Below are 26,526 nucleotides of genomic sequence, written 5' to 3'. Positions count from 1 at the left end.
AATTACACCAGACTTCTTACCAGAGACCATGAAAGCTAGAAGATCCTTGGCAGATCTTATACAGACTCTAAGAGAACACGAATGCCTGACCAGACTACTCTACCCAGCAAAATTCTCAATCACCATAGATGGAGAAACCAAGATATCCCATGATAAAACCAAATTTACACAGTATCTTTCCACAAATCCAGCCCTACAAAGAATAATAGATGGAAAATGCCAATACAAGGAGGGCAACTACACCTTAGAAAAAGCAAGACGGTAATCTTCTTTAAAGAAACCCAAAAGAAGATAATCACTCAAACATAAATATAGCATCAAAAATGACAGGAAGCAACAAGCACTATTCCATAATATCTCTTAACATCAATGGACAGAATTCCTCAATAAAAAGACATAGACTAACAGAATGGATATGTAACCAGGACCCAGCATTTTGCTGCATACTGGAAATGCACCTCAGTGTCAAAGACAAACACTACCTCAGAGTAAAAGGCCAGAAAAAAATTTTTTAAAGCAAATGGTTCCAGGAAACAAGCTAGAGTAGCCCTTCTAATATCCAATAAAATAGACTTTTAACCAAAAGTCATCTAAAAAGAAGTGGAAGGACACTTCATACTATTTAAAGAAAAAAATCCACCAAGAACTCTCAACATTCTGAACATCTATTCTCCAAATGCAAGGGCACCCTCATTTGTAAAAGAAACTTTACTAAAGTTCAAAACACACATTCTGCTACACACAACAATTGTGGGTGACTTCAAGATTTCACTCTCCTCAATGGACTGATCAGGGAAGCACAAGCTTAACAGAGACACAGTGAAACTCATTGAAGTTTTGGACCAAATGGATTTAATGAATATATATAGAACTTTTCATCCTAAATCAAAAGAATATACCTTCTTCTCAGTACCTCATGGTACCTTCTCCAAAATCAACCATACAATTGGCCACAAAACAGACCTCAATAGATATAAGAAGATTGAAATAATCCCATGCTACCTATCAGATCACTATGGAGTAAGGGTGGTCTGCATTAGCAGCAACAAAAACAGAAAGGCCACATACTCACAGAAGCTGAACAATGCTCTACTCAATGATACCTTGGTCAAGGAAGAAATAAAGAAAGAAATCAAAGACTTTCTAGAATTGAATGAAAATGAAAGCACATCATATGCACACTTATGGGACACAATGAAAACAGTGCTAAGAGGAAATCTCATAGCTCTGAATACCTTCACAAAGAAACGGGAGAGAGCATACACTAGCAAATTAATGGCACACCTGTAAGCTCTGGAACAGAAAGAAGCTAATTCCCCTACAAAAGTAGAAAGCAGGAAATCATCCAACTCAGGGCTGAAATCAATCAAGTAGAAACAAAGAGAACCATACAAAGAATCAATAAAACCTGGAGCTGGGTCTTGAGAAAATAAACAAGATAGATAAACCCTTAGCCAGACTAACCAGAGGGCACAGAGACAGTATCCAAATTAACAAAATCAGAAATGAAAGGGGAGATATAACAACAGACACTGAGGAAAGTAAAAAAAAGTCATCAGATCCTACTACAAAAGCCTTTGCTCAACACAACTGGAAAATCTGGGGTAAATGGACAATTTCCTAGAAAGTTACCAAATTCTTGAATTAAATCAGGATCAAATATACCATCTAAACAGTCCCATAACCCCTAAAGAAATAGAAGTGGTCATTGAAAGTCTTCCAACAACAACAACAAAAAAAAAAGCACAGGACCAGATGGTTTTAGTGCAGAATACCAGATCTTCAAAGAAGACATAATACCAATACTCGTCAAACTATTCCACAAAATAGAAAGAGAATGAAAACTACCCAACTCATTCTACGAAGCCACAATTTCATTGATGCCAAAACCACACAAAGATCTAACAACAAAAGAGAACTTCAGACCAATTTCCCTTATGAATATCCATGCAAAAATACTCAATAAAATTCTTGCCAACTGAATCCAAGAACACATCAAAAGGATCATTCACCATGATTATGTAGGCTTTATCCCAGGGATGCAGGGATGGTTCAATATACAGAAATCCATCAATGTAATCCACTACATAAACAAACTCAAAGAAAAAAGTCACAGGGTCCTATCATTAGATTCTCAAATAGCATTTGACAAAATTCAGCATCCTTTCATACTAAAAGTTGAAAGACTGGGAATCTAAGGCCGATATCTAAACATAGTAAAAGCAATAAGCAGCAAACCAGTAGCAAGCATCAAACTAAATGGAGAGAAACTTGAAGCAATCCCACAAAAATCAGGCACTAGACAAGGCTGCCCTTTCTCTCCCTATCTATTCAATATAGTACTTGAAGTTCTAGCTAGAGCAATTAGATAACAAAAGGAGGTCAAAGGGATACAAATAGGAAAGGAGGAATTCAAGTTATCACTGTTTGCAGATGATATGTTAGTATACTTCAGTGACCAAAAAAACTCCATTAGAGAACTTCTACAGTTGATAAACAACTTCAGCAAAGTGGTTGGATATAAAATTAACTCAAGCAAAGCTTATCTTTTGATCCTATACTCAAAGGATAAACAGGCTGAGAAAGAAATTTGGGAAATAACTTCCTTCAAAATAATCACAAACAATATAAATTATGTTGGGGGGTAACTCTAACCAAAGAAGTGAAAGATGTGGAATGTATGACAAGAACTTCAGGTCTCTGAAGAAAGAAATGAAAGAAGACCTCAGAAAATAGAAAGATCTCTCATGTTCATGGATTGGCAGGAATAATATTGTAAAAATGGCCATCTTGCCAAAAGCAATATACAAAGGCAATGCAATCCCCATCAAAATCCCAACCCAATTCTTCATAGATTTAGAAAGAGCAATTTTCAAATTCATCTGGAATAACAAAATACCCAGGATAGCCAAAAGTATTCTCAACAGTAAAAGAACTTCTGGGGGAATCAGTATCCCAGACTTCAAGCAGTACTACAGAGCAATAGTATTAAAAACTGCATGTTATTGGTCCAGTGACAGGCAGGTAGATCAATGGAATAGAATTGAAGACGCAGAAATGAACCCACACACCTATGGTCACTTGATTTTTGACAAAGGCACTAAATCCATCCAGTGGAAAAAAGATAGCCTTTTCAACAAATGGTGCTTGCTTAACTGGAGGTCAGCATGCAGAAAAATGCAAATTGATCCATTCTTATCCCCTTGTTCTAAGCTCAAGTCCAAGTGGATCACCGACCTCCATGTAAAACCAGACATGGTGAAACTAATAGAAAAGAAACTGGGGAAGATCCTTGGACACACATGGGCACAGGGGAAAGTTTCCTGAAAAGAACAACAATAGCCTGTGCCCTAAGATCAAGAATTGACAAATGGGACCTCATAAAATTACAAAGTTTCTGTAAGGCAATAAATATTGTTAACAGTTCAAATAAGCAACCAACAAATTGGGAAAAGATCTTTACCAATCCTACACTAGCCAGAGGGCTAATATCCAGTATATACAAAGAACTCAAGAAGTAGACTCCAGAGAACCAAATAACCCTATTAGAAATGGGGTACAGAGCGACACAAAGATTTTTCACCTGCGGAATATCGAATGACTGAGAAGCACCTAAAGAAATGTTCAACATTTTTAGTCAGCAGGAAAATGCAAATCAAAACAACCCTGAGATTTCACCTCACTCTGGTTAGAATGGCTACGATCAAAAACTCAGGAGTCTTATTAGTGAGTGCATACCATGATTCACCTTTTGAGTCTGGGTTACCTCAGTTAGTATGATATTCTCTAGCTCCATCCATTTGCCTAAGAATTTCATGAATTCATTGTTTCTAATGGCTGAATAGTGCTCCATTGTGTAGATATACCACATTTTTTGCATCCACTCTTCTGATGAGGGACACCTGGGTTCTTTCCAGCATCTGGCAATTATAAATAGGGCTGCTATGAACATAGTAGAACATGTATCCTTATTACATGGTGGGGAGTCTTCTGGGTATATGCCCAGGAGTGGTATAGCAGGATCTTCTGGAAGTGAGGTGCCCAGTTTTCAGAGGAACCGCCAGACTGCTTTCCAGAGTGGTTGTACCAATTTGCAACCCCACCAGCAGTGGAGGAGTGTTCCTCTTTCTCCACACCCTCTCCAACACCTGCTGTCTCCTGAATTTTTAATCTTAGCCATTCTGACTGGTGTAAGATGAAATCTTAGGGTTGTTTTGGTTTGCATTTCCCTAATGACTAATGAAGTTGAGCATTTTTTAAGATGCTTCTCCGCCATCCGAAGTTCTTCAGGTGAGAATTCTTTGTTTAACTCTGTACCCCATTTTTTAATAGGGTTGTTCCTAGAAAACTGGAATACCCAAAACATAATCCACACATCAAATGAGGTACAAGAAGAAAGGAGTGGCCCCTGGTTCTGGAAAGACTCAGTGAAACAGTATTCGGCAAAACCAGAACGGGAAAGTGGGAAGGGGTGCGTGGGAGGACAGGGGAAGAGAAGGGGGCTTACGGGACTTTCGGGGAGTGGGGGGGCTAGAAAAGGGAAATCATTTGAAATGTAAATAAATTATATGGAATAAAAAAAAAGTAAAAAAAAAAGAAAGGTTACATCATGTGAGTAATGAATATTGATAAAAATCACATATGTGAATACATATATATCATACTTACATATTCATCTATGCAAATATGACCATGCCATAATGAAACCCATTATTATGTAATAACATATGCATATAAAAATAAAAATGTGTGAGTGACAAATTGAAAAAAAAAAAAAACTCAGGAGTCAGTAGGTGCTTGAGAGGTTGTGGAAAAAAAGGAACACTCTTCCACAACTGGTGGGGTTGCAAGTGGAACAACCACTCTGAAAATCTGTTGGTTACTCACAAAAACAGCATAATACTACTGGACAACCCTGCTATACCCTTGGGCATATACCCAGGGTATTCTCCAGCATGTAATAAAGACACATGCTTCACTATTTTCATAGCAGCCTTACTTATAATAGCCAGAACTTGGAAAGAACCCAGATTTCGCGCAATAGAGGAAAGGATACAGAAAATGTGGTATGTATATACAATGGAGTACTATTCAGCCATTAAAAACAATGAATTCATGAAATTCTTATGCAAATGTATGAAACTGGAGAATATCATCCTGAATGAGGCAACCCAATCAGAAGAGAACACTCACGGTATTCACTCACTTATTAGTGATATTAGCCTAGAACCTTGAAATACCCAAGACACAATTCACATATCAAATGATGCCCAAGAAGGAGGAAGAACAAAGTATGGATCCTTGGGTCCTTTGTAGAAAGGGAAGAAAAAATACCCACAGGAGAAGATACAAAGACAAAGGGTTGTACAGAGTCTGAGGGGAAGACCATGCAGAGACTACCCCATCCCGGTATGCATTCTATATACAATTACAAAACACAGACACTATTGTGGATATCCACAAGTGCTAGCTGACTGGAGCCAGATATAGCTATCACATGAGAGGCTCTCCTAGTGCATAACAAATATGGAGGAGGACACTCTCAGCTAGCCATTGTAGTGAGCACGTGGTCTCCAAAGGGGGAGCTAGAGAAAGGATCCAAGGAGCTGAAGGGATTGCAGTGCCACAGGAGGAACAATAGTATGAGTCACCCAGTACTCCCAGAGCTCCCAGGGACAAAACCATCCACCAAAGAGTACACTTGGAGTTACCATGGCTCCAGACACAACCACTGCAGAGGACGGTCTTGTTAGATACCAAAGGGAGGAGAGGCCCTTGGTCCTGGAAAGACATGATGCAGTAGTGTAGAGGAATACCAGGACAGGGAAGTGGGTGAGGGTTGATTGGGGAAGGGGAGAAGGCTTATGAGATTTTTGGGGAAGGGGGAACCAGGAAAGGGAACAAGATTTGAAATGTAAATAATAATATACCTAATTAAAAAAAATAAGGAACCTAAATTCAGATTCCCTACACTCAAAAAATAAAAAAAAAAAAATAAGTAAAATGCCCATATAACTGGGATGATAGTTAAATACTAACTGAATTTAATTAGTCTGAACTTGAAACATGTAATAAATATGACTTCAGTTATTATAGAATATTATATTATCATATATAATATGATATGATATAATTATATATTATAATATAATTATAATATAATTAATATTATAGAATATTTTATTATATTAAGTATTTGAATGTTATGCAATACAGAATATTTGAATACTGCTTATACAGTACAGTAAACATTTACTTCATAAAATCTGTCATTTGACACTATAAGAAAAAGGAACAGATAAACATGACAATGTTTTGTTCCTACAGACAGGATATTCAGCTTAATGAATGATAGTATGAAATTTAAAGACAGCATTTCCAAAATTAAAATGTACTAGTTTTAAGGGAAAATAAGACAATTTTATTGGATATTTTATTTATTTACATTTCAAATGTTATTCCCTTTCCAAGTTTCCCCTCTTGAAATCTCCTATCCCATCCTACTTCCTCCTATCCCACCCATCCACTCTCACCTCACCACACTGGCATTCCTGTACTCTAAAATATCCAACTTTCACAGGACCAAGGGTCTCTTCTCCCATTGATGTCTGACAAATCTATCCTCGGCTACATATGTAGCTGGAGCCACGAGTACCCCCCTTTGTACACTTTTGTTTGTGGTTTAGTCACTGAGAGATCTGGGGGGGGTGTCTGGTGGCTTGATATTGTTGTCCTTCCTATGGAGTTGTAAACCCCTTTAGCTCCTTCAGTCTTTTCTCTAACTCCACCATTGGGGCCCTGTGCTCAGTCCAATGGTTGGCTGTAAGCATCCACCTCTGTATTTGTCAGTCTCTGGCAGAGCCTCTCAAGAGACAGCTATATCAGGCTCCTATCAGCAAGCATTTCAAGGTAAATAGCACAGATACTTTAAGACTTCCTTCTTTGCTCTGAAAATACCCCATGCTATTTCAGCTAAGGAGAGGCATTCTCTGTGAATTCTTAGAGGTTCTACAGACAGCACCATGGATGCCCAAAGGTGTTTTAAAAATGGTTCCTTATACATGTTCCACTATGTTCATAGCAGCCCTATTTATAATTGCCAGAAGCTGGAAAGAACCCAGGTATCCCTCAACAGAAGAGTGGATGCAAAAAATGTGGTATATATACACAATGGAGTACTATTCAGCCATTAGAAATAATAAATTCATGAAATTCTTAGGCAAATGTATGGAGCTGGAGAACATCATATTAAGTGAGGTGATTCGGACTCAAAAGATGAATCATGGTATGCACTCACTAATAAGTGGATACAAACCTAGAAAACTGGAATACACAAAACATAATCCACATATCAAATGAGGGCCAAGAAGAATGGAGGAGTGGCCCCTTGTTTTGGAAAGACTCAGTGAAGCAGTATAGGGCAAAACCAGACCAGGGAAGTGGGAAGGGTTGGGTGGGAAAACAGGGGGAGGGAAGGGGGCTGATGGGACTTTTGGGGAGTGGGGGTCTAGAAAAGGGGAAATCATTTGAAATGTAAATAAAAATATATCGAATAAAAAAAGAAAGAAAAAAGAACTGAACTGGATAGTAAGTGTGGACAGCTCAGCATAGCATTGAGAAAGCTGTGAGCATTCGCAAGTGGTAGTGTTTTATTATCGCCAAGCTTCTACTCCGAATATCCAAGATTCAAAGAGAAAATCCTTCTGAAGGTATTGATGAGATGAAGTCTTGTTTTTTACCAGACTGGTCTTGAACTCATGGGTTTAAAAACTCAACTCCCTGAGTGTATGGAACAACAGGTACACGCTACCATATCTGAGTAACTTTTATCATCACCTGAAACTTCAAATTAACCCGAAATGAAAATAAATACACTTCTTCTACATGAATAATGCCACTACAAATACTATTTAAGGAATGTTCTGAAAATACTTTTTGAGAGATGTTTTAAGGACTCAGTAAAAGAGCTTCTTAAAGATTTCATTAAGATAAGTGGATATTAGCCTAGAAATGTGGAATACCCAAGACATAATCCACATATTAATTGATGTCCAAGAGGAATGGAGGAGTGGCCCCTGGTTCTGGAAAGACTCAATGCAGCAGTATAGGGGAATACCAGAACACAGAAGTTGGAAGGGTTAGATGAGGCAATAGGGGGGAGGGAAGAGGGCTTATGGGCCTTCCGGGAGTGGGGAACCAGAAAAGGGGAAATCATTTGAAATGTAAATAAAAAATATATCGAATAAAAAAAAAAGATTTCATTAAATGAGAAAAAATGGTTCCTTAAAAGATACTTCACTTTTAAATTGAAATCTTCAGCAGAATTGGTTAACTAGTTAGAACAACAATGATTATGGACAATTTGAATTATATTGGCTGTCTTTAGGTCCTAAATTAGCTATTCTTTTCCAACCTCTTATTAGACCTGAGATCCTGCTGACTAACAGATAAATCTCTTTGGAGCATATTAATTAAATAAAGTGAAATTTCTACCAACTAAAGGGTGGGGTCATCACCATCTGAAGTCCATAGCTGAGTTTTTTCTATTTTGATCTACCCACTGCTTATTTGATGTATGAGTATATATATATATATATATATATATATATATATATATATATATATATATATATATATATATATATATATATATATAAAACCTACCAGGATTTATACAATACATTTCCTTGTTATATTACTATAAAAACTTCATGAATTTTCTTCCACATTAGAACATAGAATTTTGGGGGTAACCAAAATATGCATTTGTAGGACATAGTCACTCATATTTGGCTTCAGAATGAACTATCTCTTATCCTTTGTGTGGTGAAGGCTGTGCTTTCCAACATATGTATAAATTTTGTCTTTGAGAAACAATTTCTCACCAAGGCTGTGCAAAACTTGATTTGTGAGTGGCTTTCTACTCTCATATTCTAACAATATCAAAGAATTTGCTTTTACCAAAATGTCATATCACTTGTTCATGCTTTTGAATTTTAGATGTCAGTTAGAACTAGTTTCTATTAATGGACAGGGGATATTCATTGAATAATATGCAATATAAGCAAATAAATTAAAGGTATTTAAGTGGAAAACATCTAGAAAGGTCTGGTCATTCATAAATATTCTATAATATCAGACCCATGGAAGGTTATCAGGGAGTGGTGTTTGGTCATTTCTTATGAAATTGTGAAGTAACTCAAGGATCCATATAAAAAACAGCTTAGGCATTCTTTCCTAATGGCAGGTCTATAATATTTTTTAAAAGTCTGATGTCATTCTTGGGAATTCCACCAAAATGACTTATCTTTCAGAGTTGTTTGTGACATCAGTATGCTTTCAAAAAATGTCAGTACTTTTTGTAACATACATTATAATTAACCATGCTCATTGCATAAATAATTTTTTGATGTTATCACTGTCTTAAATATTTGATTTAATATGCTGAACACTCATTTAGAACAAGGGTGATGTATAATTATCCTTTTCATTCATTCAGTGTGCCTAGTGACTTGGTATCACACATGTTTAATATGAAATTCCAAAATGAATTATTTTGACAAATTTTATAGCCTCAAAAACATGATGGAAAAGAAATCTCACATAGGAACCAACATTTTTTTTCAGTTTCTTCTTTTTTGTGCTCTCAAAAGCTGTGTTCCATAGATAGTCAAGATTGTACCAGAAGATTTTACCTCAGTGATGCTGGTCTCTTCTTAATCACCACTAATTTCTTATTTCCAACTATCCAGCATCAATAGTCCCAACAATGCAGAGGTTTCACTTTAGTAGTTTTGGTATCCTGTTAATCACAGATGAGTCTTCAGCCCCAGCTAACAAAAAGCTTAGAATCTTCATAATCAAAATAGCAATGGCCCTGATAAGAGTCTTGAATCTTCCCTCTGAAATTTCACAAGCCAGACCTCCATTGTCTGCACTGTTTTCAACATTATCTTCCGAGCTCCTACAGAACATTCCACAGTGCTCTTAATACCCAATGGCTCTTTTAGCCCAAAGTTCCAAAGTCCTTCCAAAGTCCTCCCTAAAACATGATCAGGTTGTCACAGGAATGGCCCATTATTTTGATACCTATCTGTCTTAATTAAGGGTTCTATTCCTGCACAAAACATCATGACCAAGAAGCAAGTTGGGGAGGAAATGGTTTATTCAGCTTACGTTTCCACATTGCTGTTCACCACCAAGCAAGTCAGGACTGGAAGGATTTTCATATCTCTTCACTATCAAAATAAAAAGGATATTATTTTCTTTTGAAGAGAGGCACAGCTTCATTTTTAGCAAGCTATCTTTGAATATCTATGTAGCTCAGGGAAAATTGCCATAAACTCTTGACCCTTCTCCTACCTATTAGATATTTGATTAAAGGTGATATAATGCCTGGCTAAAAAGAACATTTCTAATGTCAAAGTTAAAATGATTGAGATGTAAACTCAAGTCCTCATTCCTGTGTATCATGCTCACTAGCATATTTACTTGCTTTTGGAGCCAATATTTTTAACAGGAATACTGGGTTTTGAGAAAGTTTGTCATTTTGGGTTAACATTAGAATTGAACTTTCTTGAGTATAGTTTGGTGCAGAACACATGGCTTACCCCTTATGGTTGGGCATCTGTTGTGAAGGTTTTTTAAGCCTATTTTCCTTGAGTTTTATTGATCTCATGACAAAAACTCTTAAGTATGAAGGAGGAGTAAAGGTCTTCCATATGTGTTCTATTGATTGAAATCTAGAAACATTGTCAAAGAATTGAAACAAAGTTAATAAAAGATCAGCTGTTTCTTGGGAAAAAAATCCCCGTAATTTTATTTGCAGTAATGTTCAAGGCTTTGTATAATAAAACTACTGATAATATAAATTTAAACTTTATAAATTAAAATGTAATAATAAGTGTCATTGATGATATCTAATACAGATTTGTTAAAATAAATGTATTAAAGGAAAAAATGATTGACAGAAACTTTGGTAGGGCATGGCTTGTCTTAGATAGCAAAAGCATCTAGCCAAACCACTATATAAAAATGATCCAGCAGGAAATGTATACAAGATACATAAGCCTAGAGTAAAAGACAAGCAGTATGAACAAAAGAAAACACAAAGTAAAGCAGAGGGAAGATCATATGTGATGTATCTAGTGATATTTTGTTAGTTTAATCTCTGTCTTCAAATACAATTTTGGATTAGTTGCTTTGTTAATTTAAGATTCAATATTACAATGTCAGTATTTGTCTTGCATAGTAGTTTTCTTCCATACTGAAACATTCTATCTTATAGGGAAGCTCCTTAAGACTGAAAGTAAACAATGTAAAATACAATCAGAAAGTTATTCAAACTGATCAGACAGATTCACTAGGTTGTCTTTTACACACAGTATTTATGCAGTAAATACGGATAAGAATAGCTACCAGAAGGCCAAGCTGTAAGAAGACTGTATGCGGAGTCATGAAACCTTAAAGAAAGAGAGAGCAGCTGAACTGTCTGGAAGAAGGTTAGGCTAATTGATCCATCTGGAAAGGACAATGCTTGAACTGCCTGAAGGCCATATAGTTCCTGTTTCACGCTTTTGTGAGCTTTGATGGCTTTTATGATCCAGCTGTCTTTGAGTCATTTCTGCTCCTGTAACTCCTCATCTATAGTCTTAAGTTATCTCCTCAGAACAAAAGTCTCTGCTAGGAAAACTTCTTTGATGTCATCATCCACCATCATTATCATCTTCCATGTTCCCCTATTCATCTTTATCATGTCCATTTAATTCACCTAAAGCAACATTAGCTCTCACTCCATTTTGTTTCTTGTTTGTTTGTTTTGAGTCAAGATTTCAAGTGTCCCAAACTTACATCCGATTCACTGTGTAGCTGTGGATCATAAAATTTTCTTGCCTCCATCTTCTAAGTGCTGATATTAGCACCATTTCATACCATACCCATCAGGGAGAAGCATTTAATTTACACATGGTAGCTAATTCCAACATAGAAGACAGTGATTAGGAAGAGTTGATAAATAGCCACCTCTGAAACAAAGAAACAAAAGGGATCACTTATAATTCTTTCAAAGCTAAATTTTAGGCCTGCTAAAACCAAAGAGTCACAAAAATGTTTTTTTAAATAACTTCTGGTAATAACCTTTGCTCTCCTTCTGAATCTCATTAAATAGGTTAAAGATTGAAACCTTTTATAAAAACCTAGATGTTCTGAAAGGCACCATTACATCACAGCATACATATTACTACAGTTGGGACCTCTCTCATTTCTCTTCCACTATCTATTGATAATTTGTTCCTTTATGATGGTAAATGTATTAGTACTGATATTAGGACAATCTTTGCCAGAGTATTAGAGTCTCAGGGCAGATGTTATTTTCAGATGAAGGCACATTCAAATGTAATAGCATGTTACTGTGTAATAGCTACATTTCCTACCTTCTAGCTTCTTAGCTAGAGCTCTGTACTAGGGACCATGAGCAGTAAGTAGTATCTGTGTTTCCTGGAGCTCTTCTTGCTCAGTATCTTGTTTCACCTTCTGATATTTCCTGCTAATGTTGGGACAACCAAAATAAACAACAAATCAAAGCATGCACTGATACAACTTTCTTCATGAAATGGGATATAGAAATCCCAACATCAATCTTTGCCACATTGTTCTTGATATTTCTTATATGCATTATTTTCTACTTATAAAATGAAAGTGTTGTTCCAGGTTAATTTGGAGAGTTGATCTTATATAAAATGGCTTGGCCAAAATCTTATTGTGTTGATCATTCTAGCCAGTGTATGAGCTCCTTAATAATTCCCTGCAATTTTGGTATAGAATGTCACCAAGGCAAGTGCAAGAGCCACATGGCTCTTGTGATCCAGAGGCCCTCAAATGATTGGTAAGTGGCAACTGCTGGAAAGGACTGTTCTCTGTCTTCTTTTACTTTCTGTCCTGGATTTAAATAACTTTGCCTGTTTGATGTAAAAATGTCTGTGTATACATGTTTCAGGGATAAGGGGTACTTTAACTTCACAAGCAGTGTTATTTACATTATTACTGTTTTGTGAAAAAAAAATCTTACTTATTGTGAGCTGTTGGTTATACTTGTTTAAGGCAAATTTAGACAAATTGGACACAAACAGGGTGGTTGACCATAGACTTTTAAGTCAAATTTAATGTTTCAGTTTAAGAGTCAGATTTAGAAATTGTAAAAACAAAGGACGTTAAAGACACAAAGAACTGGGAAGGACATTAATTATAATTTAAGTAACAAGTCATGGGTCAGAATGACAAGCTTGAAGTAAAGATAAAAAAAATTGAGGCACCCATGCTGTGAAATATGAAGACTATGGAATCTATGGTATGGAGGTAAACAGACAGTTGGGTATGTATGAAATACCTAGTAGTAGTGATGATGTGGAGTTGGCTTATATTACCTTTATTTTGGCATATGCCTTTTTTTATTTAGAATTTTAGCACTTGTGAATGAATTATGTGCTTTTAATTGGTTCCTAGAATACTCCATCACATAATACATTTTCTATAAACATTTATTTAATTGAAACTTTATTCAGTGTCTAATGCAGACACACTCAACATTTAAGTATTTATATGCAATATTTATACAAGGGACATTAAATTGCTGAAGAATAAACAGGGTGTTTTGATATTAGTAAACATATGTGTGCACTCTTGAAGGTTATTTTTAAAAGCCCATGATCGTTTTCTTTAAGTGGGCAGTAAATTCTGAATGCATTTAGCCTCATTGCTCTTCCAAATGAAAATACATTTTAAAAAACAACAAAACATAAGCAAAAACAAATGATGCCAGACTTCTATTTTTCACATTGAAAATAAGAAATTGGCATTTGCCTGAAATATGTGTGGAAGTGAGGTCCTTATAATATGTTTTCACACAAAATACTGGCCCAGTGGGAAAGACAGTAGTCACAATGAGATAGAAATGTTATGAGATGCTGGTGAGATAGAAATGAACTGGCTGTGTATTCAGGAAGGGTTCTGAAAAAAAATTGAATTAAATGCAGGGGAAAAAAATGAAGTGAGCAGTCTCACCACATCCGTATTTATATTGTGTAACCAGGACAAACAATATTTCCAACTTCCCTTAATAAATCCTTGATCTATCAAAATAGCTCCCATCAAGAACTCACCAACATGACTGTCTACCTCTGTTCCTGTCAATGTGAAGATCAAGATATATTTCAATGTAGTTGACTATAGGTTATTTCTCACAAAAGCCTTTAAATTGTTGTTATTGAAGATCAAGGGTTAAGCATGAAACAAGATTTCACAGTACATCATTTTCCACTTCACATGGCACATTCCAACACTCAAACAGTATAGACTTGGGAGTATTTTTGACTTTTAATATAGAGATCCCCTAACCTATTATCATAGTATTATATCTAGTAGAGACTATATATTTATAGTTTTAGAACTAGCAGTTTAAGCCGGCCGGTGGTGGTACATGCCTTTAATCCCAGCACTTGGGAGGCAGAGGCAGGTGGATTTCTGAATTCAAGGCCAGCCTGGTCTACAGAATGAGTTCCAGGACAGCCAGGGTTACACAGAGAAACCCTGTCTCAAAAAACCAAAAGAAAAAAAAAACATAAAAAACAAAAAACAACAACAAAACAAAACCCCAGAACTAGCAGTTTAAATATTGAATATACTTCAGAAATATCTTCTTTTGTTAATTGGTTATTTTATTTATTTACATATCAAATGTTTTGCCCATTCTTTGTTTTCCCTCCTCAAAACTCCTATCCCCTCCCCCACCTTGCTTCTGTGAGGGTGCTTCCCCACCCACACACCCAGTCTAGCCTCACCACCTTAGTATTCCCCTAAGCTAGGTCAGCAAGCCTTCACAGGACCAACGGGCCTCCCCTACCATTGATGCCATATAAGGCAATCCTCTGCTACATATGCAAGCCATGCGTCCCTCCATGTGTACTCTTTGGTTGGTGGTTTAGTCCCTGGGAGCTCTGGATGATATGGTTAGTTGATAGTGTTGTTCTTCCAATGGGGTTGCAAACCCCTTCAGCTCCTTCAATCCTTTCCCTAACTACTCTATTGGGGTCCCTGTGCTCAGTCCAATAGTTGGCTGCAAGCATCCAAATCTGTCTTGGTCAGGCTCTGGAAGAGCCTCTCAGGGAACAGCTATACCAGGCTCCTGCTAGCAAGTCCTTCTTGGTATCAGCAGTAGTGTCTGGGTTTGCTGTTTATATATGGGATGGATCTCTAGGTGGGGAAGTCTCTGGATGGCCTTTCCTTTAGTTTCTGCTCTACTCTTTGTCTCTGCATTTCCTTTAGGCAGGAATAATTCTGTGTTAATATGTTTGAGATGGGTGGGTGGCCCCATCCTTCAACCCTGGCCATACCTCATCTCTGGATATGGACTCTACAAGTTCTCTCTTCCCTTGTTGGGTATTTCAGCTAATCTCATCCTGGTTCATTTCTGGGAGTCTCTTGCTTTCCTGGCATATGTGACTTTCTAGTGGCTCCCCTCAGTTCCTCACGCCCCCACACTGCACCACACCTCCATTCAATTTCTTGACCCTCTGTATTTCTGCCCCCAATTCCTTCTACACATAATCCAGTCCTTCCTTTTCCTTCTCACTCCTCTCTTCCTACCAGGTATCTCCCTCCCTCTACCCCCTGTGATATTTTGTTTCCCCTTATAAGAAACACTGAAGCATCCACACTTTTGTCTTCCTTCTTCGTGAACTTCATATGGTCTGTGAGTTGTATCTTGGGTATTCCAAACTCTTCCTAGTATCCACTTATCAGTGAGTATATACCATGTGTGTTCTTTTGAGACTGGGTTACCTCACTCATGATGATATTTTCTAGTTTCATTAATTTGCCAAAAATTTCATGAAGTCATTGAGTAGTACTCCATTGTATAAATGTACCACATTGGGAACTGGTGGAGACCAAATTTTGAACTTCCTCAGCATCCATATATTCTTACACATATACAAAGCCCAAGGAACATAAGAAGTTGTTTCTGGTTCAACTTCAAAAGAAAGCCTTGTTTGCAGTGCCCAAAATTTACGAGCTGGTAGGTTTACCATTGTTTGAATTGTATGACAATGCCCTGGGATATGGACCCATCATTTCCATTCTTCCTCATCTGTTAAGCAGGCTCAATTTTATATACAACTGAATTCCTTTACATAGAAGTAAAAGAAGCCATCTCTGTGAGGACAGCTTACACTTGTAGAAGGATAACTATAGAATAAGTTTTGGTTTTTTCTTGTTCTCTAACTTGCCAGCACCTTCCTGTTTGAAGAGTAAAATTAATATAAACCAAATAGTGGTATAAATATGTGGCAACCTTCCTTAACTTTTTGTTCTACTCATACATTTTTTTGTACATTAATGAAAGTAAATTTCTTATTTGTATTTTTTTTTAAGTTTCTCATTGAAGTCTGAAAAGTCCTAGAGCTGAGGATCCTTTTTGCCTTGCTTTAGACTGGGGAATATTAAGCCACGATCATGGTTTAGATAAGGTGAGATTATGGACCCTTTCCTCCAGTAGTGTTGTTAACATATGGTCCTAGACTTTTAGAGATGTTTGTAATGAGGATTTTCCATTACCTTGGGGAACTATATTTTTCTAATTAAGTCCAAGGTGCAGTATGTACCAAACTACACTCTGTTACAAAGTATCCCCAGTAATTATCTGATGAGTATATTTTATAAAACTCTCTAGGCCTTACTTCACAAGCCAAGACATTAAACAATTGAGAAACTATTAAGAATAGATAAGCTGAAAACCATTGGAATTGGTATTAAAAAATGTCCATCTAGAAGTCATTGCAGTATTTTGCTTCATATAAAGGGATAGTGATTATTTGCACTGCTTTGAAATTGCTTCTTATTGAGAGAGCCATGACAAAATTACATGAGGTTTTAAACTCTCAGATTACAGAATTACAGTTGTGGGAATCTGAGGTGTTGCATACATAATGATAAAAATCATGATTTTAGTAAGCAGCAAAGCTTTTCAAAAGTATTTTACACTAGGCAGTGTATGGTGGTACATGCCTATAATCCCAGTTCCGAGGTGCCTAATGCCTGAGAATCATGAGTCCCAGTATAGTTGAGATACTTAGCAAGTCCCTACCTCAAAAATAATAGAAACAAAGGAATATTCTGAATCAAATGGATTCTAGAGATCAGGACAGGTTTTGCCAGCATAAGGAAAATAGCAACTTTAAACTTCTTTTTTTTTAATTTTTTTATTCTATATAATTTATTTACATGTCAAATGATTTCCCCTTTTCTACCCCCCCCCCGAAAGTACCGTAAGCCCCCTTCTCTTCCCCTGTCCTCCCTCCCACCCCTTCCCACTTCCCCGTTCTGGTTTTGCCGAATACTGTTTCACTGAGTCTTTCCAGAACCAGGGACCACTCCTCCTTTCTTCTTGTACCTCATTTGATGTGTGGATTATGTTTTGGGTATTCCAGTTTTCTAGGTTAATAACCACTTATTAGTGAGTGCATACCATGATTCACCTTTTGAGTCTGGGTTACCTCACTTAGTATGATGTTCTCTAGCTCCATCCATTTGCCTAAGAATTTCATGAATTCATTGTTTCTAATGGCTGAATAGTACTCCATTGTGTAGATATACCACATTTTTTGCATCCACTCTTCTGTTGAGGGATACCTGGGTTCTTTCCAGCGTCTGGCAATTATAAATAGGGCTGCTATGAACATAGTAGAGCATGTATCCATATTACATGGTGGGGAGTCCTCTGGGTATATGCCCAGGAGTGGTATAGCAGGATCTTCTGGAAGTGAGGTGCCCAGTTTTCGGAGGAACTGCCAGACTGATTTCCAGAGTGGTTGTACCAATTTGCAACCCCACCAGCAGTGGAGGAGTGTTCCTCTTTCTCCACACCCTCTCCAACACCTGCTGTCTCCTGAATTTTTAATCTTAGCCATTCTGACTGGTGTAAGATGAAATCTTAGGGTTGTTTTGATTTGCATTTCCCTAATGACTAATGAAGTTGAGCATTTTTTAAGATGCTTCTCCGCCACCCGAAGTTCTTCAGGTGAGATTTCTTTGTTGAACTCTGTACAGCAAACCGGTAGCCAGCATCAAACTAAATGGAGAGAAACTTGAAGCAATCCCACTGAAATCAGGGACCAGACAAGGCTGCCCCCTTTCTCCTTATCTTTTCAATATTGTACTTGAGGTACTAGCTCGGGCAATTCGACAACATTAGGAGGTCAAAGAGATACAAATTGGAAAGATGGAAGCAACTTTAAACTTCTAGTACACTTCTAGTAACTGCCTGTGCAGTTAGGATTAAATTTAAGGGAGTAAAGTTTCAGAACAAAGATGGACCAAAGTGGAGGCACACATCTTTGATCCCAGTACTCCAGAGGTGAAGGAAAGCAGATCTCTTGAGTTCCAGGCCAGCTATGTTGAGACCCTAACTCAACAAAGTTTTAATATACTGGAGAGTTGCTTTTGCATAGGACTTGGTTCTAAGCACCCACATGGTGGCTCACAGCCATCTGTAATTCCTGTTTCAGAGGATCTGACCTGGCTGACCTTGGGCACTGGGCATACATGTGGTACATGTACTTACACGAAGGCAAAAACATTCATAAAATAATGGGTAAAGGACTTGACTGATTGTGTCATTGTGGTCACTATAGTTGCGTTATTGCAGACTTGTTGACTGTAGGCTTAATGTAATGAAAGAAAAGTTACAAGAGGTAGCCAGTTTAACATTTTTAACAGGCAGAAATAAGCTTGATTAGTTTTGACACTTGTATGCTGTCTACCATAAGGCATGTCTCCTGAATATTGGCTAAGTGCAAATGTAAATATATTCTTCCCATTTAGCTTTGACAATTAGGTCAAGTGTCACTGAGGAATTAACCTCATCCCAGTTTATTTAGAGTCATCTGTAATGTCTAACAATGCCCATGTTTGGTCTTCAAGTCCCAGAGTGACAACTGTTGTCCTCTGAAAGTCACTAGTTCCCTGAATATGCCTCTCCTAAAAGGGCCAACAGTTTTGCGCCAGTAGTTTATGTAAGCATATTCCTAATTTAGCATGGACTTACTAGGAGTCCAGCTAATCCTTCAGACTTGGGAGTGTAGATATGGAACTAGGTTGACTATACTCATCTTCTACTGTTGGTCACTGGAGAGAGATGCCACAGAACCCGGTTTCAGGTGTTAGTGTTGATGCTCTGAAAAATTGGAGAGAGGTGAATGTCTTACCTGAGATTCACAGAGTGCTGTCAGAAAGCAGTGCTTTAATGTTTGTTTGGGTTTGTGAGCTGTCTATACATGACTGCCTGGTTTTAGTATTTATTTCCAAGCTTTAAGGACTTTTTTTTAAAGAGATTTTGAACATTTTTAATAATAAAATTGAATAGTAATTGGCTGTTATACCAATGGAATGATAAATTACCTAAAAATATCTTAGAATAGAACATAAAATTTAATGTGCATTATCATATAATGACAAGTACCCTAATTTATTAGCTTAGGGATAAACTTAGGGGTATTTTTTTCTTTTTCTTTTTTTTCCCTTTTTTTATTTTATTTATTTTTTATTTACATTGCAAATGATTTCCCCTTTTCTGGGTCCCCACTCCCCGCAAGTCCCATAAGCCCTCTTCCATCCTCCTATTCTTCCATCCACCCCTTCCCACTTCCCTATTCTGGAATTCCCCTACACTCTTGCACTGAGTCTTTCCAGAACCAGGGCCCACTCCTCCATTCTTTTTGGACATCATTTAATTTGTGGATTATGTCCTGGGTATTCAAAGTTTCTGATCTCTGAAGAAGGAAATCGAAGAAGATCTCAGAAAATGGAAAAACCTTCCATGCTCGAGGATTGGCAGGATTAATATAGTTAAAATGGCCATCTTGCCAAAGGCAATCTACAGATTCAATGCTATTCCCATAAAAATCCCACCCCAGTTCTTCATAGAGCTAGAAAGAGCAATTCTCAAATTCATCTGGAATAACAAAAAACCCAGGATATCTAAAACTATTCTCAACAGCAAAAGAACTTCAGGGGGATTCAATATCCCAGACTTTAAACTCTACTACAGAGCAATAGTGATAAAAACTGCATGGTATTGGTACAATATCAGGCAAGCGGATCAATGGAATAGGATTGAAGACCCAGAAATGAACCAACACACCTATGGTCACTTGGTCTTCGACAAAGGGGCTGAAAGCATCCAGTGGAAAAAAGATAGTCTTTTCAACAAATGGTGCTGGTCCAATTGGAGGTCAGCATGCAGAAGAATGCACATCGATCCATTCTTATCTCCTTGTACCAAGCTCAACTCCCTAGGAATTGTAAGCCAAAATTTCCCAAGCTTTAATGAACAACAATAATCTTAGTGTTAATCAACAGTCTCACCAGAACTGTTTCTAGAGTTCTCAAACTAAATTAAATTTAATGGCAAATAAAATCTTGTTACAGTTCTCAAACCCAAGCTTGGTCTTCTGGTAAGTTTGGACTTTTTGTTCATCAAAGATATTTTCTCATGCTTTGATAGTGAATATTTTAATAAAGTCACCATCATTTCTACATAGGATAAAGGTTTCTATTATTATTATTATTATTATTATTATTATTATTATTATTATTAATTATAATATCTTTTTTACAGTCCAGTCATTATCCCCTCCCAGTCTGCCCTCCAACAGTCTCCTATTCTATACCTCTTTCTCCATCTTCAAGAGGATGTTCCTTCCTCCTTACCCTGACCTCACAAGACCTCCCCACTCCCTGGGGCACAGATCTCTCCAAGGTTAGGTGCATCTTCTCTCACTGAGGCCAGACTTCTGCTATGTATGTGTCAGGGGCCTCATAGCAGCTGGTGTAGGCTGACTGGTTGGTGGCTCAGGATCCAAGAGATCTCGAGTGTGCAGGTTAGTTGAGACTGCAAGTCTTCTTATGAGGTCATCCTCCTCCTCAGCTTCTTCCAGCTTTTTCCCTTAATGCTATCAAGTGTATTTATATTAACTGTAAACTTTGTGATTTATGTGTATTTTATGTACATGTAAATATATTAAATGAAATGCAAATATATTAAATGAAACACTCCTTCCTGGAGTGAGGAAAGCAGTCTTCTAACACTTGTGAACCTCAGAAACCTCTGAAAACTACCAGATTCACAAAGCTCTTCCCCAAGTTTAAAGAAACAGTAAACAATTCCAAGGAAAGTGAATACTCTCTTTAGTAAACTTTTATTTGTACATGGACCTCCATTGATATACTTTTTGAGTTTTCACAATGCTAAAGAGGCCTTTTATGTGATTTAGTCCACACATTTCTAATTGTAACTTTTATCATGCTCTTACAAACAATCTCAATGAAATGTTCACCAATTATTCTTGGGTGGCCTGAATAATTAGTTTGCTTTCCATTCCTTATCTACAGTAAACAAATCTAAGAAAAGTCACACAACACATGACACTAACATCATAATTAAAAATTAAGGAAAAATTTAAGACAAACATCTTAGTAGTTAATAAGCTATTTATTTAATGGTAAATATATTTTGATAATTGCAATTAAAATTTACATTGCTGTAAGTTTTTTCCATTTAAAGACAGATAATAGATGCCCATACAAGAGGACAAATTATATAAGATTTGTTTATGTTTGGTGTTTTTATACCCAAGTAATTACAGTTGCAGTGAATATGATGTACATACTATTCCTCACAGAGACTTCCATCTACTCATTTAGAATATGTTTTCTTGCCTCTATCCTCTTCCCTAGGCCATGGACACTCATCCTACTCTTTGAATAAATCTTCTGATGAAGCAAATATTTATTCTGAAGTTGATAGGTATGCTTTATAAACCACTATCACCTTAAATGGTTGCTTTTTTTTTTCTAGCCTAATTTTTAATTAAGTTATGCAAATGATTGGGAGAGATATGCTGAAGTAATGCACCATTATTGCATTGTAATGTAATCTTCTTTGTAAAATTCTGCCCATTTTTATTTCACTATTTTGAAGTTTCTGTTAGTACCCGTAGACATATTAATACATTGTATGGTCATACAACAACTTAATTGTTTTTGCCATTGTGGAATAAGCCTCTCTATCTTAGGTGAAATACTTCAGCTTGTAATCTCTTTTACATAATGGGAAAGTAGTTTTCCCAATAGTTCTGATCTTATACATTTTATATGTGACATTTCTCTTCACCCATTTACTTCTAAACAGTCTAATTTTATTTAATGCATCTTTCTTGTAGAACGCTTATATTAGACTCAATTTTATTTGTTATATCATTCCATTTCTTTAAGCTCTAGAAATAAGAATGGACAAAATGATCTTTCATAGTCAATACTTAGAATTATTTACTAATTTAGTAAATTACATGACATTTCACCCATGTGTTCCAGATCTCCCCCCACTGACCTAGATACTTGTTACTTGCATAATAAAGACACAAACTGAAAGCCCTATTGAACAATGTTGTAATATAATATTTACTATTAAATCTTCTATATATTTTCCTTTTTTTGAGACAGGGTTTCTCAGTGTAGTTCTGCTTGCCTAGAATTTTTCCTGTAGCCAGGGCAGGTCTCAAACCCTGAGATCTGCCTGCTGGGATTAAAGCATGTGTCACAGCCAGTAAATCTTCTCTGTGTTTACAAGGAATAAAAAGAGAAAAGAAATCTTCTTCAAGCAGAAATTATTAATAAAGTTTTATTCCTCCATTCCTAAATTTCTATGTGACATCTTGAATATTTTTCTGTAAGTATGAGAAAACTTTTATTTATTTTCTTTTTTCTTTACAATGTTTTAGATGGATAGCCAATTTTAGAGCTTATCTATAAGAGAGACTACTTCATTCAATGTGATGCTTGCCTTTCATTTAGGTTTGCTGGCCAGGCAGCTGCTCATTCCTACTGTTTTTATAACCTTACCATTGCTCCAATACTTTGGTTACAAATGTATATGACCATGCCTGTCTTTTATTGCAGATTCCAGGGATATGAATTCAAGTTTTTATACAGCAAGTACCCTAAATCATTGAGCAATATCCTTAGACTCAGGAATTAAAATTTCTTTGGAAGGTTTGGCCATCAGTACTATCCTGACAGTAAGGTTATGGGCTCTATCCTAGAACAAATTGTCATTATAAATAGAGAAAAGGTACTAGTACAAACTCACCCAAATCTGCCTCTTTCTAATCTGCTCTTGCTAATATTAAATCTCTTGGTAATTAATATTTTAAAAATATATTTTGTACAGTGTATTTAGTTTTCATCAACAAGGTACATGGAGTAGTAGATTTAAGCCACTGTGTCAGAACAACCTTGGCATAGTTTATAGGATGGTGAAACAGAAACAGGAAGTCAGTTACTGAGAAAAGGAATGAGACGCTCGCTCACTATCCATAATCAACCATTGCTTCCTGGCCCATTCCTCTGGCTTCCTTTCACTTTTCACATGCCATTGTGTGCCTTACATAGTACATTTTCCATACTCAGTGGTCTTAACTGAAACCCCTAAAACACATATATCATATGGGTCTTGTACAGGCATAGACAACTAATAATGTTAACAACTAAAAATGTATGAGGATGCATAGAGTTTAGACATTTCGTCAGCAGCATAGCTTCCTCATATATTTGAAGGGTAATATTTTTTGTCTCTCAAAACAGCTATGTGAATTTAATTATAAATGTGTTTCTGGAACCTGATAAATATTCTCTTATATTATGTGGCTTATGTTTGCACAGCTTTCAATCTCCCCTCTTCAATTCAATGCCATTTATCTTTTTGCCACATTAAAAAAAAAAAGCTCTCAAAAGGAGAAATGCTTAATAAGATGGATGCAACTGGGATGCCTTGGAGTAAATTTTATCTCCTGCTCCTTGGAATACACACACACACACACACACACACACACACGCACACACACACACACGCACACACACGCACACACACACACACACACACACACTCATATGTATATTAATCAGCTTTTCCATTCTCATGAACTGTCAATCACTGGACTCGCAGTTATTTAAAATGGCTTTGTAATCAAACCTTTATTGGCTCTCATTTTTACCAGTGATTAACAAGTCTGCCCTCATGCTATATAAACAGCCTACACTCAGATGAAGTTTTCAATGTGCTAGATACAAGTTTCTTGTCAAAATTCCACTCCCAATCTACTATTTAATTTTAACTCTAGCAGAAAATCATTTAAAATCTTTCTTAACTTCATATTCAATCAAATACTATGTTCAAATACTTCAACTTTAATTACTTCTCAAATATAATAATAATTTCTTATCTCCCTATAACCACTTGGACAAACTATTTTAGAGAATATAGTCTGAAGGCAGAACTCACTTGTAAAATAAATTATATTTTGATGGACAAAGTAAATTCTGTCATAGTCAAGGAATAGTTACATACTATAACCATGTTTTCAGCTTAAAAGAAGTTTTTGTTAGAAATTTTCCAATACTGATATCCAAGTGCAGAAAATAGAAGAGTGATACATTAATTTGTATAAGTATATTTCAAAAAGGGTGGAGTCTAGGAAGTTTTTTATTTAGATTTCACAAGTGACTATGGTAATGAAAGGCAATTGTAACATGGTGACATATTGGTGCTGAATACTTGTTGCTATTTTAGACACAAATACTTGCCTATATATTTAGTGAATTTTTACTTGTGTTGAGTAAAAACTTCTTGAAAGTTACACTCTGATACTGCCTGAGTTTTCACAGAAAATAGATAGCCTTGGATATCATATCTGATAAGATAGACCCTGAGATAATGAACAAACACATGTGAATATGTGCTTTTAAGCCAGAGAGTGCTTATGGTAATGATACAACAGGTTTATCACATGAAGGGATGCAACATACGGGATAGTTAGTTTACACTGGACGGCCAAATCTGACTTTTATTTTATTTGCTTGCTCAGGTTAATATTTGTATTATTTTATTGACAATTATTTTATTCTTCCATCTAAGAAGCATGGAAGAATCCACACTTTGGTCTTCCTTCTTCTTGAGCTTTATATGGTCTGTGTATTATACCTTGGGCATTCTGAAATTTTACTCTAATATCCACTTATCAGTGAGGGCATAACATGTATCTTCTTTTGTGAGTGGGTTACCTCACTGAGGATAATATTTTCAAGTTCCAGCCACCTGTCTATGAATTTCATGAAGCCATTGTTTTTAATTGCCATGTAGTATTTCATTGTATAAATGTACCACATTTAATGTGTCCATTCCTCTGTTGAGGGGCATGGTTTCCAGCTTCTGGCTATTATAAATAAGGCTTCTATGAACACAGTGAAACATGTGTTCTTATTATATGTTGGAACATCTTTTAGGTATATGCCCAGGAGTGGTATACCTGGGTCCTCATGTTCTATGTCCAGTTTTCTGAAGAACCTCCAGACTGATTTCCGTAGTGTTTGTATCAGCTTGTAATCCCACCAACAATGGAGGAGTGTTTCTCTTTCTCTATGTTCTTGTCAGCATCTGCTGTCACCTAAGTTTTTGATCTTAGTCGTTCTGACTGGTGTGAGGTAGAATCTCAGGGTGTATTTGATTTGCATTTCCCTGATGACTAAGAATGTTGAACATTTCTATAGGTGCTTCTCTGCCATTTGATTATTTGTAGGCTTAGATGTTTGCAAAACCTACTTATTTAGGCTTCTTAATTACTTCAACTTTCCTTCCAAGCCACTGACCGGAGGTAGGGGACAAATAAAATTAATAGGAAAAGGGTGTTGTGGACCTATTTAGAAGTAGTTCCTTGGGATGATTTCACTCTTCTTTGTAAGGATACCAGAAGTCCAGTTCAATAATAAACACCAAACACAAATCAGTAACATTGGCACAATTGTGCATAAAAAGCAAGACTTCCCAAGTCATCAGGAATCAGTGGGAGCTGCCAGAATCAGCCGGAATGCCATGAAAAGTTCTTTGACGCATTTGTCTTTCTAAAGTGAAGACCATCAAAACCAGTGAAACCAGTGAAACGTTGCATGGTGTAAGCGTCTTCTTACTGTTTGTGAGGTTCTATTCATATTCTTTCTAAATATTATCTGTCCTTTCAAGTGTCTGTTTTCAGCAAAACATCACATGCTCTTTTGCAAACCATCTTCCAAGAAAACATCACATGCCACTACTGAGTTGTTAAAGAAACAAGAAATTTCCACATCAGTTATTTTAACATATGTTATTTAGAATAAGCTCTTGGTATTCTATTTACTGATAATGAAAGTTTTATTTTAACTTTTAACTCCATGGAAGAGGGAGAGAAAGATTGTAGAAGTAAGAGGGGATGGAGGACATCAAGAGAGTATGGCCCATTGAATCAACTAAATAGTGATCATGGGGACTCACAGCGTTTGAAATATTAAACACAGACTCACATGGGTCTGCATCCTGTCCTCTGTATATGTCATAGCTTTTAGGCTGGTGTTTTTGTGGGACTTCTAACAGTAAAAGTGGGGTTGTCT

The sequence above is a fragment of the Apodemus sylvaticus genome, chromosome 13 (genome assembly GCF_947179515.1).
Source record: "Apodemus sylvaticus chromosome 13, mApoSyl1.1, whole genome shotgun sequence".
Taxonomy (NCBI): domain Eukaryota; kingdom Metazoa; phylum Chordata; class Mammalia; order Rodentia; family Muridae; genus Apodemus; species Apodemus sylvaticus.
This window is presented reverse-complemented; position numbering follows the sequence as displayed.